The sequence below is a fragment of the Mirounga leonina genome, unplaced genomic scaffold (genome assembly GCF_011800145.1).
Source record: "Mirounga leonina isolate KUSES-001 unplaced genomic scaffold, KU_Mleo_1.0 Mir_165, whole genome shotgun sequence".
Lineage (NCBI taxonomy): Eukaryota > Metazoa > Chordata > Mammalia > Carnivora > Phocidae > Mirounga > Mirounga leonina.
The window spans coordinates 31,282,886-31,298,700 of record NW_023270415.1 but is presented as its reverse complement, the minus strand read 5'-3'; the positions used below and the strand labels follow the sequence as shown (position 1 = coordinate 31,298,700).

The window sequence follows — 15,815 nt, the reverse complement described above, 5'->3', positions numbered from 1 at the left end:
TCTTTTCTGGTCACTGATGATATAAAGATGAATAACACCAGTGATAGACATTGGGGATGGTATGTGCTATGGTGAGCGCTGTGAACTGTGTAAGACTGTTGAATCACAGACCTGTACCTCTGAAACAAATAATACATTATATGTTTAAAAAAAAAAAAAAGAGGAAGAAGAAGAAGATAGCAGGAGGGGAAGAATGAAGGGAGGGAAATCGGAGGGGGAGACGAACCATGAGAGACTATGGACTCTGAGAAACAAACTGAGGGTTCTAGAGGGGAGGGAGGTGGGGGGATGGGTTAGCCTGGTGATGGGTATTAAAGAGGGCACGTTCTGCATGGAGCACTGGGTGTTATACACAAACAATGAATCATGGAACACTACATCAAAAATTAATGATGTAATGTATGGTGATTAACATAACATAATAAAAAGAAAGAAAGAAAAAGAAAGAGATAAATTGGACTTCATCAAAATAAAAAAAAAGATGAATAATACCATAGTGCTTAAGCTTAATATTCATAGTCTCAGAAGAAGAGCAGATGTGTAGCCAGAAAAACACATTACATTGTAAAACATATAGTATTAGGGGACAAGCTTTGATGAGTATTGGGCTTTAATCAAAAGTGGTATATTAAAGACAGGTTGGTTGTTAGGATGAAAGTGGACAAGAGGTTTTACAAAGGAAATGACACTATGCTGAATCTTCAAGGACAATCATACATTTGTATGACTGGGAAGGCCACTTCAGCTAGAAGCAACAGCGTATAAAGAGCTCTTTTAAACTAGAAAATAGGAATCTGGAATGCTGTTTACTTTGTTCTTGATAAGAGTGATGAATTTTAATTTCCCAGAATGCCTACTCTGTTGACAGTAATAAATGTTCCTGGGCATTGTGGAAAGAGATTAGAGAATTTCTGTTAATGTTTATGAATGTATAAAATAAATAAGTGATATCCATACTTTCACAAAATTTTTATTCAAATCAGGGATAAAAACATAACTGAAGAATACAAATTATATTTCAACAACTTCAACGTCAGATAGAATCCCATCATGCTAACATATAGAGGTATTAGAGATACATTTGGGTGATACATAATTGACTAAATAATAAAGTATAAAAATCTTAGGAAGGCTTATGAACAAGAGATGAATAGGGACCAAATAACTGAAAAGGAGAAGAAAGGGAGAAACTGTATAATGGGAGTTGAGACAAGGGATACAACAGAATCAGAATCACATAAGAGATTAAAATAGGAAACATTTTTTTCTAGTCCACCACTTCCTTGTATTATAAAGTATTGTTACTATTACAAAAAAAAAGTTCCTAAAGTTGTTGAGAACAAATGGGTTGGAATGAAGAATGATGAGTATAGAATAAAGGCAAAGGAAATTATATAAGGTCAAACCAGAACAAGCCACAGGCTGGACTTTTTTAATAGGAATGCACCAATATGAAAATCATATCTCTCTTTGTAAACTGTGGAACTAGATCTTAATTTGACTAATTAAAAAATGTTTCATCAAAATTATAAAAATTGAATCGTCCATAATAAATAATGAATCAAATAGGTAATACAGATCAATAGAGTAAAAGTAAGATCATAACAGACTAGTATTAACCAGTGAATTCTTCCTGTAGAAAATGAGATTAGAAGTAGATTTGGTATAGTGAGCCGAGCTGAGATCCATCGAGGCAGTCATGTTCTCTCTGTGGTGAGCTTTCTCGCTAGCTGAATTCAACTGGGTGAACTGTGAGTGGCCAAGTCAGATCCAGATCCAAATCCAAACAAAGAAAAGATGATCCAGGGTCTAACCAGCACGTGGATGCGCAGCAACCCAGTGATGAGCAACCAAAACAAAAGGAGGCACCAGCTGAGAGTCAGGATATTCTACCTGATCAAGGGAAGGAAGTTAAAGGAGGACCTGTGGCTCAAGGACGGGACCTGGAAACTGATCTCCAGGAGCTGCCTCAGGCAAAGGCTGGGGATATAACTGAAGATGACCCTGATATCAAGGGGCCAAGTCTACCCTTTTTAGAGCCCATTAAAATGCCGGAAGCAGTGAAGGACTACCCCAGATTTAAACAAGGACAAGCTGAAACATGCAAACTACTTTTATGTGGGGTACTTCACTGTTGAAATTCTCTCAATAAAGTTTTACAGACTTTCTCCAAAAAAAAAAGAAGAAGAAGAAGTAGATTTGGTATAGTTACATTACATGGATTGATGGATAGAAGTAGGGAGAAGGGGGCGCCTGGGTGGCTCAGTAGGTTAAGCGTCTGCTTTCATCTGCCTTCAGCTCAGGTCATGATCCTAGGGTCCTAGGAGGGAGCCCCACATCAGGCTCCCTGCTCAGAGGGTAGTCTGCTTCTCCCTCTGCTCCTCCCCATACTCTTGCGCAAGCCCACCTGCTCTCTCTCTCACAAAAAATAAATAAAATCTTAAAAAAAAAAAAAAGTAGGGAAAGTATGTGAGTATGTGAGAAACAAAATCCCAAACTAGAACATTATGCAGACAACAGGACCCTGTAAGTAATAAATGTCAGTACATTCACTTGACTCAATTAAAACTGGAATGTTAGAAAGGAGTCTAAGTAGAGGGGGAGAAAATTTCACTGGGTTCTTTAATACTAACCTAAGTGAGAAACAGTATGAAAAACAGAGACAGATGTAGACTTTAAAACTTCAAGCAAAAGGGTAAAACTAAAAGGGGAGAAATAGGAGAGGAAGAAGGATGTGCCCCAAAAGAATATATGACAACTAAATTGAATTCCACAATAAAGAATATGGTTTTCAGAGACGTGAGCTGCACAAGAAATGAGTCCATACACACTATTTAAATGTTTACCATTATAGCTTGAATCAAATATGCATTTCATAACATTTTCAAATTAGAATACCTCATAACTAAACCAAGTTTTAAAAACTCAAAGATTGTGTGATATTAAATTTAATTAGAAAAGCATTAATGTGCTTTCTCTTTTACTTTTCTATGTATTTGACTTTCACTGTGTTGGCCTAGGGCATCCTCTATAGGAAGAACACAATTTCTTACAGGAGAAATGAAAAGAGAAAGAAAATATTAATACCTAATTTCTGGGAAGCAGATAGTTACTCAGTGAAAATATAATTTTCTTGCACATTAACCTATTGTATCCCAATATATCCTGGTAGCCATTTTGCCTTCTTCACATATGAAAGCCCAAGACTGGCTAGTGTTAGTAGATTTCCTTTAGAAGAGTTGTTACCTCTTCCACATAGAACCTGGAAGGCAGAAGCCTTGCAGCTAGATAGTTGAAGGAAGACAATAAAAAGAAAGTGAAAGAAGAGACTGCTTTTTCTAGCCTGAGTGTTGGTACAAAGAATAGGGGAGAGGAGAAAAAAAAAAAGAATAGGGGAGAGGAGAACAAGAGAGTGATGTGAGTGTGTCCCTAATTTCCTCTCCTCAAACTTTGGCTCCAAGAGGTCCCTGGCAACCAGTAGACCAGGAAGATGACCACTTACCAAAGGATGCCATGTGGGTCCAGGATTGGCAGTTCCCCCTGATGTCATAGCCATTTAAGCTACTTCCATGGGCTTATGTACCTATGTGCTATCATAAGAGGGGAGGAGAAGGCAAATAGACTGCTTGATCACTACATGAAGGGACCGATTATAATATTGCCCTGGAAAAGTTAAAGTAGATTGGGCATTTACTTATATTTCTTCCCATGAAGAAATCCAAATTAGCTTAAATACAAAATAAATAAATTTTTCTCTGCACATCTGAGTATAATGTAAGCTAAATTTTATGACCCAGCCTTAATTGTAATAAGAACTACAAGAGAAGATCACTATGTCCAAGATGTTTGATTTTAAAAAATCATCTGAGAGTATCATTTGTTAAATCAATAACTAAGGATCAGCTTACAGCAAGACACTTTATGATATTAAAATATTAATGATTATTCTTATCATGATTATATTTACATTGCTCTTTTCTTCTGAGAACTCTAAGATATTCACATGCTTTAACTCATTATTGCCTTCATATTAAATAGAAAACTCGAAACCCATTTAATGATCAGAAAAATAGTTTAGCTGTACTGCCAGTTATAGTTTAATAATACAAAACAGTTTTTCTGATTTGCTACCAGTGTTTGATACCTTTATCAGTTCATGTTTTTCTTTATATTCTCAAATATAACTTTTTCTGTAAATAATTTGCAAATGGGAGGGTTCAATGAAATAGATTATAAAATACTTAGCTTGAGCAGTATTTCCACCACTACACATTAAACTACTGGTTTTTTTTAAATGTTCATGTTGTTGGGATTTATGTCTAAGTCTTACAGGAATGTCAGATTGAATGAAAGTAGCAGTTAAGTTCATTTATACACCTAAATGTATATAAGAATGTCAAAGTGTGGTCCAGAGCTTATTTCATCTGCAAGGTCCTCCTGGCCATTCTAAAATTGATACTTTATTACAGATACTATTTATGTAAATGGTAATGACTATTCCAATTTAACCCTAATTTACTTTTAATAGGAAAAAATAAACAACATCTATTCAGTTTCTCAGCTAGATTGGGATGGCTTTTTCCACTCATTTCTTTGAAAGGTCTCTGTGTTCACACAGTGTAATTAATGGGGGCATGAGTGGGAGAGTGTTCAGTGGCAAGCCTTTTGTCCCCCTGATGTGGCTTATGGATTGGAATAATGAAGGACAGCTATCCAGGCCAATTCTTAATTTCCTTGTTATTTCAACATTTTATTTGAATGGTGGTCGGAGCTATTACTATAATTTACTAAATCTTTTCTTTCATATAGTTATTTTGAGGGTAATTATTAGAAGAGCTAATATATACATCTGTACAGAGAAATTTTCTAATTGCATACATCAGCTTCTTTAGAATGTTTTGTACATAAATTTGAGCTTTTATGACCAGTAAACACACCAATTTAAAAAGTATGCACACAAAAAATCAGTCCTAGTCCTAGCTCAATCATTCTGCTGGACACCTGCAGAGAGGAAAAGTCCAGTTAGTGCTAACTTAGGCATGTGGCTCATTGTGAGCCTTGCCGAACTTGGCCTGCTGACCCATGCTGTGAGGTGCATGCAAGTCTCATAACAGCCTTTCAGTCCATCACATTCAGTGTTTAAATAACTAAAACCTTATTTTACTTTTGTTCTGAGTTCTTAGCTACCCAGCATCAGCAGGGCTATCAATCTTTTCATAGGGATGAAAGATAATTTAGGAGCAAGAGATGTCCTCCTAAAACAATTTACGCGAAGAGTGAAATGAAGTTGGGTGCATGAACCCAGAATTGCTTCAACCTTCAGAAAGAGCAGAAGGGTTAACCAATTTATGTGCTAAGAGAAGAGAAACTTTATACATAAAGCTGCACCACACGTGTACAATCTCAAAGACAAGGCAAGATTTCCGGTCTGTGGTTTTCCTTTCATTCACATGTGACCTCCCACTTTGAGTCTTAAAACTGTTAGACTGTAAGCTATGTAAGGGCAAAGACTTCCTTATTCATCTTTTAACCTCAGCTCTGAGCTTAATGCTGGCACCCATCATTGAACGAATATTTTATGAATTAATGATTGTGTGTTTTGAGCCCATAGCAAAGCAAAGAACTGTCTCCCCAGGGAGCATCCTAACCACTCTGGTTTGGCACTGCCCAATTTGAATCGATCGTTGCTCAAATGAACTCTTAAAAATTTTAATATGCCTCAATTTATCTTTTAACAGCTCAGGTGTCAGAAGAAGGAACTGAAGGAGACACCCCGATGGCCCCCAGGAGCAATGAGCAACCATGTGTAGATACCTCTTGAGTCTCTTGAGCTTGCTACTTCCTTGCTGTCTCTGGAGGTCATGGGTAAGTCCCTCTCAGATCCTAAATCCTACCTCTGTGGCTTTTGCATTATGAGCTTTCAGACTTTATTTGGGCATTTCTTTTTCTGGATGCAGTCGAATTGAATCCAGGTGGGACTAGTTCCAACTTAGGAACCAGACTGCATCCAGTGTGAGGCCTCAGGTTAATAAAATTTTGAGGCTGAACAAGTAGATTAACCTTACCAAAGATAATCCTGAATAACAGTGGCCATAGTAGAGAACTGTTAACCATCTTAGATAAGCTTATCCATTTACATGGTACCCTAGAGAAAAAGGGGTTTCAGCCAAGCACTCACTATAAAAAGTAAAGGGAAACTGATTTTACCTCCCCTACAATTTCCGGTGACCAGTATGAGACCTGATGGGACACCCAACTGGCTCCTGAGCCTACAGATGGCATCCTGAGGAAATTGGCAGAAGCCAGCAAAGGCTAAGAATTCTTGCCAAAGTCAGCTCTCACAGATCTCTATCTTTGGTGCCAGGATGAGAAAGGAAGGTAAATTTCACATTATCCTTTCTTTTTTAAATTCAGATTGGCAGGAAAGAACACCGGTTATGGATCCTTTCTCTTCCAGGAGCATCTATTGCCTTCTTGTTTGTCACACTTTGTGTACTGATAATTTGGCTTGGCAACCATCAGTTTGGGGGCCCCAATATATGGCTAGACAGAAATGTGGGCAGCACCTCATTTGTGGCTAGACATGGCTGGACAGAAATATTGGTTGCCCTTCAAATCCCCTCATAAATGTTTTTAATATTTTATATCCTTTGGGCATATGAATTACCATGAATTCTTCCACATTCTATAGACCATTATAAAGAGTAATTAGCCTGAAATTCAAGAAAATTTTGACATAAAGATGTACAAAAATCACATATGTAATCCAACTGCTTTTTTTTAATCACTTCCAAAATTGCATCCTAGATAGATATTTTTAAATATTCAGCTGCACATATACATGTATTCTTTTTGAATGATCATATATGTCAGCCTATAAAGCTCTCAAATAGATTTTTTCTCTTTTTTATCAGTGTATAGCCAATATTATTGTAAAACTAAATATCTGAAGTAAAGCTAAAGCTACATATCCGAAAAGAATAACTTCCAAAGTTAGAAACAAAAGATGCTAGAATGTGACCTTTTTTAAAAAAAAAAAAAATTATTTATTTATTTGACAGAGATATAGCGAGAACAGGAACACAAGCAGGGGGAGTGGGAGAGGGAGAAGCAGGCTTCCCCGCAGAGCAGGGAGCCCGATGCGGGGCTCGATCCCAGGACCCTGGGATCACGACCCAAGCCGAAGGCAGACGCTTAACGACTGAGCCACCCAGGCACCCGTAGAATGTGACCTTTTTGTATGAAAATTATTCTTTTATCGCAATCTTCCATCTCTTGTCAGAACTCAGACGTGGCAAGTTTTCCACCCCACACACAAACATGTCACTTTACCGCATGATGCTCCTACAGCAGAATAGTGATAAAGAGGCAAGACAGACTTATCTCAGGTCAAAATAATTATTAAAGAATATACATGTAGCCTACATTCCTAGGACAAGATATTCATGTGTCTCTTTGTCTAATTCAGTTTTACATACAAACTACTCTTTTCAGGAATATATGCCAGCCCTGCCTTTGCTGTGCACAGTCTTATAACAAGCAGGGCTATTATTGATATCTCCCTATCAAATTCACCATCTACAGATTATATCTAAATCCCACCAAAAATAATACTATCTATACTTTAATAAGAGTTTATTTAGATTCATAAAAAGTTGAAGCCCGCAATTTTATACTACGTTTATTAGCTTTTTTTCTATGCAGAAATACTGTATGCTCCCTGAGGCAGAGACTGTTTCTAACTCATCACAGATCTCCATCCAGGGTTTGGCACAGAGGAAGAACTCAATACATGTTTGTTGAATAAATGCATTTTTTAAATAGAAGGATTTCTTACTTGTCTGAAAAGATTGAAATTATGTATTAACCATGCTTGCCTTTTGGAGACAAATATTTAAGCCAATATTCATTTGATTCAGTCATTGTACAAGGCCAGCCTATCCAACAAAGACAGAGCTTTCAATCTGACATAGTTGAGTTGTGTGTTCTTATCATTTTAAAGGGAATGAAATGTCAGTTATGTCTAAACTATCTGGATGTGTTGATTGGACATGGAAAACTTTTACACAGATCAGGGGTGCCTGGGTGGCTCAGTCGTTAAGCGTCTGCCTTCGGCTCAGGTCATGGTCCCAGGGTCCTGGGATCGAGCCCCGCATCAGGCTCCCTGCTTGGCGGGAAGCCTGCTTCTCCCTCTCCCACTCCCGCTGCTTGTGTTCCCTCTCTCGCTGTATCTCTCTCTGTCAAATAAATAAAAAATCTTTAAAAAAAAAAAAAAAACTTTTACACAGATCAGATATTCACACATATCCTTACATTACTTTGCTAATGTAGAATCAAATATCTGTTTCAATGTTTTTTTTATTTATATCTACTGTCCATTCTTACCTATCAAATAAAAAATGGATTAATTTTTTGTGTGTGGTTTTCAATGAGGCTTAACATATTTCAAATGTATAAGCTATTTTATTTCCTCTTCATGTATGATTGTTATTTATATTACTCATAGAAGTTGCTTAGTAATTATGGGGGTTGTTCAATGTATTCCTTTATATTTTCTATTATATAGTCTCACACCTGCAATTAAAGCAAATTTTATTTCCTTTTATACAATAACTAGGTCTTCTCTTTCTAGTTTATGTCTTATTTTCCTCAAAAGATTTCATAAAAAATTAGGAAAGATTAACATTAGCTTGTTTTCGGACTCTAAAACAAATAATTCTAGTGAGTCACTATTACGTATAATACAGATTTTTGGTTAAAGATAGGCATTATGTATTAGTTCAATATCTTATTCCTGGCTTTCTAACAGTTTTTAATTTTTAAACCATCAGGAATGAATATTAAATTGGGGGCACCTTTTTAAATGATGATATGAAATGCATTTTTTAAATCTTTTAATGTGATATATATATATGTATGTACACACACACACACAGTCGTTATATTTTAGACAAATGAACTATATTTGAATTTTCCTGGGGTAAACTTTGCTTGGTCGAGATGGCTGATTACTTTTAGGAATTTTTTACTTTACTTTGCTGATGTATCATTAGGATTTTCTCATTTATATTCAATATAAAAGAAGACACATAATACGTGTGTGTTTGCCAGACTTAAGTATTGGAAATATGTTCCTTTTTTAAATGTTCATGATAATGAAGACATATTTTAATGTTTGCCAGTTGGAAAGGTGTTCTCACAAATTCCCCCATATCGTATTTTTCCGATGCACTTCAAGTCATCTTTCAAATATTAAACAAAAAGATAAGTTGGTCACAGCTCAAAGTCACAATGTCTAGTAAGCATTTACCTAGTTTTGTCTTCAGGATTTAGTCTTGCCCCCTTTCTTTAGTTCCCTGGTCATGGGGCATCAAATATTTTCCTAAAAAAGTGGATGATCTTTTTGTGAAGGGGGTGGCTAAAGTCAGGAAAGTCAGCAGTTCCCAGAGGGCCCAGCTCTGATATCATAGTTCAAGACAGAGGGCTGTCGTTCTCTGGCCTTCTTTCCACTGAGCTGTTTCTTTACTGAGAATGGTAGCAGTACAGTGGAAGCAGAAAGAGGCAACCGAGGAGGCACCAGGGGAGGTGGAAACGTGGAGTTTCACACGTATGTCTAAGAGTGAGAATGTCCATGCAAATTTATTGTTCAAACCATGCAATTATGTAAGTGACAGAGAATGTTGAAAATAATTAAAATTATATAATTTTGAAATATTATTTATTAAATAGCCTATAAAATAGTCCTGAATCAAAAACGATTTTCTTTTTTTAAAGATTTTATTTATTTATTCATTTATTTGAGAGAGAAAGAAAGTACAAGCAGGGGGAGCGGCAGGCAGAGGGAGAGGGAGAAGCAGACTCCCCACTGAGCAGGGAGCACGATGCAGGGCTCGATCCCAGGACCCTGGGATCATGACCTGAGCTGAAGACAGACGCTTAACTGACTGAGCCACCCAGGTGCCCCCAAAAACTATTTTCAAAACTAAAATTCTTTCTAAAACTATATATCCATGTATAATAAGGTAATTTAAAAAAAGTATGTTGACTATCTGAATGTAACAATTAAAATAAGCAAAATAATTTTAGTAAATTTGCCACATATTCTAACCAGTTTTCTTAATCATATCTACCTCTCATAGCATGACACTGATATATTTCAGGAGAAAAAAAAGCATTTTCTCTGATAGAGTCTTTTCTATATAAAATCATCAGTCTTTTTCACAGTTGCCTTTTATTGATTTTAAAGTTCTTTTTTTTTTAAAGATTTTATTTATTTATTTGACAGAGAGAGAGACAGCAAGAGAGGGAACACAAGCAGGAGGAGAGGAAGAGGCAGGCTTCCCACTGAGCAGGGAGCCCGATGCGGGGCTCGATCCCAGGACCCTGGGATCATGACCTGAGCCGAAGGCAGACGCTTAACGACTGAGCCACTCAGGTGCCCCGATTTTAAAGTTCTTAACACATCCAATTGACTTCTGTGATTTATAATCTTTTTATTTTATTATTTTTAATAAAGATAATTGACATATAACATTACATCAGTTTCAGGTATACAATATAATCATTCAGTATTTGTATAAATTGAAAATGATCACCATAATAAGTGTAGTTAAAATCCATTACCATACACAGTGCAAATTTTTTTTTCTTGAGATGAAAACTACTCTCTTAGCAACTTTCAAATATGCAATACAGTACTATTAACTATAGTCACCATGTTGTACATTACATCCCCATGACTTATTTATTTTATAACTGGAAGTTTGTACCTTTTGACCCTCTTTACCCATTTCACCCAGTCCCCAATGACAAAAGTCCAAACATGAATTTATCTTTCCTCTTTCCAATATACGAAATTATTGTGATTCACTCATTATATTTGTTCATAATCATATTCATGTTAGAATCATTGTGAAAATATTTACGAGAATTTACTGATATGTTATTAATAGTGAATAAACCATCTAAAGCTAGAAAGAAAAATACAAGTATTAAAAGTCAATATAAGCCATGTGAAGAAGAGGCAAGAGAGACCCCCAGACCAGCCAAAGCCTGCCCACCGTCTCATCCCTGCATCCAGCGCCTACCACCTGTGGCTGTCACCACCATGTGCAAGAAAAAGGCTGAAGGGGGCGCTAAAGGAGATAAAGCCAAGGTGAAGGATGAGGCACAAAGATGTGCAAGGTTATCTGCTAAACCTGCTCCTTCAAAGCCAGAGCCCAGGCCCCCCCAAAAAGGGAGAGAAGGTACCCAAAGAGAAAAAGGGGAAATCTGATGCTGGCAAGGATGGAGATAACCCTGCAAAAAACCGAGAGGCCAAAACAGACCAGGCACAGAAAGCTAAAGATGCTGAAGATGCCAAGTGAAGTGTGTGCATTTTTGATAACCGTGTACTTCTGGTGACTGTACAGTTTGAAATACTGTTTTTTATCACGTTTTATAAAAATGCAGGATTTTGTTTTATTTCTTTTTTAAGCTATGTTGTTAACACACAGAAGACTTCATTGTTGTTTTGGGGGAAGGGCATATGTCACTAATAGAATATCTCTGAAGCTAGATTGATTCGGGAAGAAACACCCTTCCCTTCTATTTTTGAGAAACTTCCTCTTGGTTCCCAGGAAGAGGGATTCCTTCATGTTGACACACATTAACCACCTTGGCACAAACACCTTGTAGTGTGGAAAAACTAAAATTCATTTTTATGTCCTCTTGTCCCTCTCTACCTTCAACATAGACTTAACTCCCTTAAACCAGAGACCTATTGGAACCTGACTCCCAAAAATGGTTTCCAGCATGTTAGGCAATCTGGACTTTACAGTGTCACCACGGAGATGGCATTCCTCAAAAGAGTTCCGTTTTTAGCTTGTGAATCTTCAGATTGATAATTCTGCCATTTTCATTTCATTGCATCAAAGTCAAGGTCGGCTTATGAAAAGTTGTTAAGCAACATGCTAAATGTGAAATGTCAACCCTCACTGTAAACTTTCCCTGTTCGGAGCATCACTTGAAGACTTCATTGGGTTTTGTAGTAGCTTTCTGATTTTGACAGTCCACTGAAGAAGGGGGTTGGAAAGTTGTTGTATACTGTTAATGATTGCCCATGTCCTGCCTGAAATACCATGACTGTTTATGAAAAGTATCTTTAATGAAGCTGGATACAGTTAGGGTTGGGAAAAATAAATAAAAGTCAGTATACAAAACAGAAAAAGATTTGTAACAGTATACGCAAATTTTCTTTTCATTTCTTTTTTTCTGAGAAACGTCATGCTAATTATTGATTATTTAGCTAAGTGTTCTCCCTGCACTAGAAATGTGCACTTACAGAGAGAGGAACATAGAAGAAATTTCCCTTTTCATTTGCCATTGTCTCCTTCTGTGTCATTCCCCAGATTCTCTCCTATAAAGAATTCATTCTATAACTCTAGTCTTTGCAATTCATTGCTTTGAAAGTTAAATAATGCACAGAGGGACTCTACATTTTCAGAAAATACAGGTCCTACACATTCAGCAAAACTGCATAGCATTTTGCAGAACCTGTATCTTTAGTATTTTTGTGATTACATTTTCTGATATATTCATTGAATATTCTTGTTATACATAGGTTTTCTATTTTATCCTGAACCCTATATACATGAATAGATTTATGGCATTTAAAGTAGAAACTAGAAATGTAGCCCTACATATTTTATCACATGTTATTTAACTGATACATTGGGTCATATTATGTATATCAGAATAAATATCTCAAGATAGATTCTGTTTAAGAAATCTCTTTTAGGGGCGCCTGGATGGCTCAGATGGTTGAGCGTCTGCCTTCGGCTCAGGTCATGATCCCGGCGTCCTGGGATCAAGTCCCGCGTCGGGCTCCCTGCTCCTTGGGAGCCTGCTTCTCCCTCTGCCTCTCTCTCTCTGTCTCTCATGAATAAATAAATAAAATCTTTGAAAAAAAAAGAAATCTCTTTTAATTATTAGTATACACACAGACACACACACACACACACATCCAAACACACACACACACGGAGATTTTGTATGCTAAATTTTATTTTAAGCATTTACATAAATAGTTAAAACTGTACAATTCTATTACTACTTGAATATGTACTTATATTTAGCCAAATTTTAAAGTCCACTTGGGATCACTTGAAAGCATTAGCTCTGACCAAAACTAAGCAGAAAAAGCAAAACTTAGGCAAAATTAAAACACATTTGTTGACTTTTCTCTATCTTTTAAAGTCACCAAAGTAAACTTCTCCAAGCTTAAACACTTTATCCTTATTTTTTAATATTTTTGTGACTGCTTATTCTTCTAAACTCAAGACTATAATAACTTCATATTCTTTTCTCTCTCATAGCCAGGTTATTTGGGGATGAATTGTGAAGAGGGTAAAGAAAAAAATTTCCTTTTCTTGAAGAACTGCCTGGGACACTCTATATATAAGGTCTCATTTCACCATTATAAAGTCTGTTGACTCTGAAATTATTTTTAAGAAATGCAATTAATGTTGCATTTGGACTAAGTGATATATTGGGGAAAGAAATGAGATTACAAAGGAGACAAAGGAGTATGCTGTCAAGAGCTTGAAAGAACCTCAAACCTTTTATGATATAATGTAGTCCTTATTCCCTTTGCTAATTTCTTTTATACTCTAATGAAATTACTCTCTGCTTTGATTATTTTCTTCTTCCTTTCCAACTTCCATGCACATAATAAAAACCTCTTTCAGATCTCTAGATCTGACTATGTTATTGCTTTCTTTTTTAAAAAAAAGACTTATTTATTTGAGAGAGAGAGCACGAGCGGGGGTGGGGGACAGAGAGGAGAAGAGGGAAAGGGAAAAAGAGAATCTCAAGCACACTCCCGGCTGAGTGCGGAGCCCAACATGGAGCATGATCTCACGACCCTGAGATCATGACCTGAGCTGAAATCATGTGTCAGATGCTCAACCGATTGAGCCACCCAGGTGCGCCTATCATTGCTTTCTTAAAATCTTTTAATGGTTCTTTTCCAACTATGGACAAAATAAAATGTGTCAACATGACTATTATATGTGGCACTTGCCAGTCTGCCACTTTTTCTTCATTATATTCATTCATTCAATAAATAAGTGGTTTAAATGTCTACACTGAGAGAAAATATAGCATAGTGATTTAGAACACAGGCTCAGGAAGCAGGCTGCCTAGATTTTTAGAAGTTACCCTGCATGATAGTTGTGTGAGATGGAGCAAGCTACCAAAACCTTCTAAGTCTTGGTTTCTTTATTTATAAAATGAAATAGGAATAGGCCCTGCAATATAGGGCTATATGGAAACTAAATTAGACAATCAGTGCAATGTATGTAGAATAATGCCTAGGACTTTGTGAGCACCCAGTAAGTGCAGACTAGGATGGTGGTAATGGGCCTGGTCTCTAATGGATAACTGTATATAACAGACTGAAGAGAAGCAAATATTGATGACAAAAGGAGAGATGAGTTAGGTGCCTATTGTGATAGATCTGATAATAGATGATGTTAGTCTGGAGTAGAGTGGTAGAGTTGAAATGGAACAAAATTAACATATTCAAGAAAAATTTGATTTTAGCACATATAAGATTTAGTAATATATTAGTTTTGTGGAATTAGAGGAAATGTCAAGGATCATTTCCATTTTTTTTATTTGCATGATAGGATAAGGAGGACTATGTTTGAAGGGGGGCAAGGGCCAGGAAGCAGGACAGAAGATCCTGGAGTTGGTTTTGTACAGGTTGAATTTGATATGTCTTTGAATGAGCAGAGGATAAATGTCAAGTAAGTAACTGGATATACTGGAAAGTGTAACTGAGGAAAAAACATCAGCAGTGGAATTTCATCTCTTATTAATCATCACCTGAAATGTATACTCCAACAACACTGACCTTTATAATGTCCCATAAGGTTTTTACATCTATGTCTTTTATCATGATATTCCTTCTTTCTGGAATGTCCTTGCCCAATCTTCATCTGGATACTAGGTTCACTTTAAGGCCCAGCTAGATGAAATCTCCAAAAGCTGTATCATAAGCAGCCTAGTTAGTCAATAAACTTATTTCCACTCCTCCTAGTTCACAGCTTCCACTGAGGTTAAATGTAGCCATCTAACTAAGTTGTGGTCAATAAACTATGCCTGCTTCCTGGCCTAGCCCATAAAGAATATACCTCGTCTTCCTTGTCCCTCACTGCCTGCCTGATGCACAGGATCCAATAGAACTCAGCCCCTAGGAGATGCCAGAACCATAGGATGGAAGCCTTTGAGACACCAAGTGAAAGGGGCCCCACCAAGTATACAAATATATAGCAAGGAATGAGCAGGAAAAAGTCCTACTCTATTAAACCACTGATATTTTGGAACTGTTCTGTAATTAGTCTAACCTGAAATCTTCCTAATTTTCCATGACAATATTAAATGTCCCTCTATGTTCACAAAGCCTCATGACATATTTTTATCATTATACTTTCCATATGGGGTTCCATATTGGCTTATACGCCTATGTCTTAAAAAACTTTAAGTTCTATGACAGCCAAGTCCATGTCTTTCTCTTCTTTTTATCCCTAGATCCTAACTAACATTTTAAGAATGAGAAAATGAATGAATTATTACGTTCATTCACCCAGATTTTCATGACATTTTCCCCAGACCAAGTTCAAAACACAAATTAACACCTATGCATTACTAGGGCTTCAATTCCTTAATCATTTATATAATTTATTTGTATTTATCTTCCTTGACTCTGTTTCCTAATATCTACAATCTTCTTGAGCTGTTGAAAAAAAACAAATTGAATTATCTTCCATTAT

At 36.6% G+C, this 15,815-nt stretch overlaps 1 pseudogene; it reads left to right on the top strand.

Moving 5' to 3' along the window:
* The first annotated feature begins 11,107 nt into the window (after positions 1-11,107).
* LOC118014737 lies at positions 11,108-11,765 on the top strand (annotated as a pseudogene).
* The last annotated feature ends 4,050 nt before the right edge of the window (positions 11,766-15,815 follow it).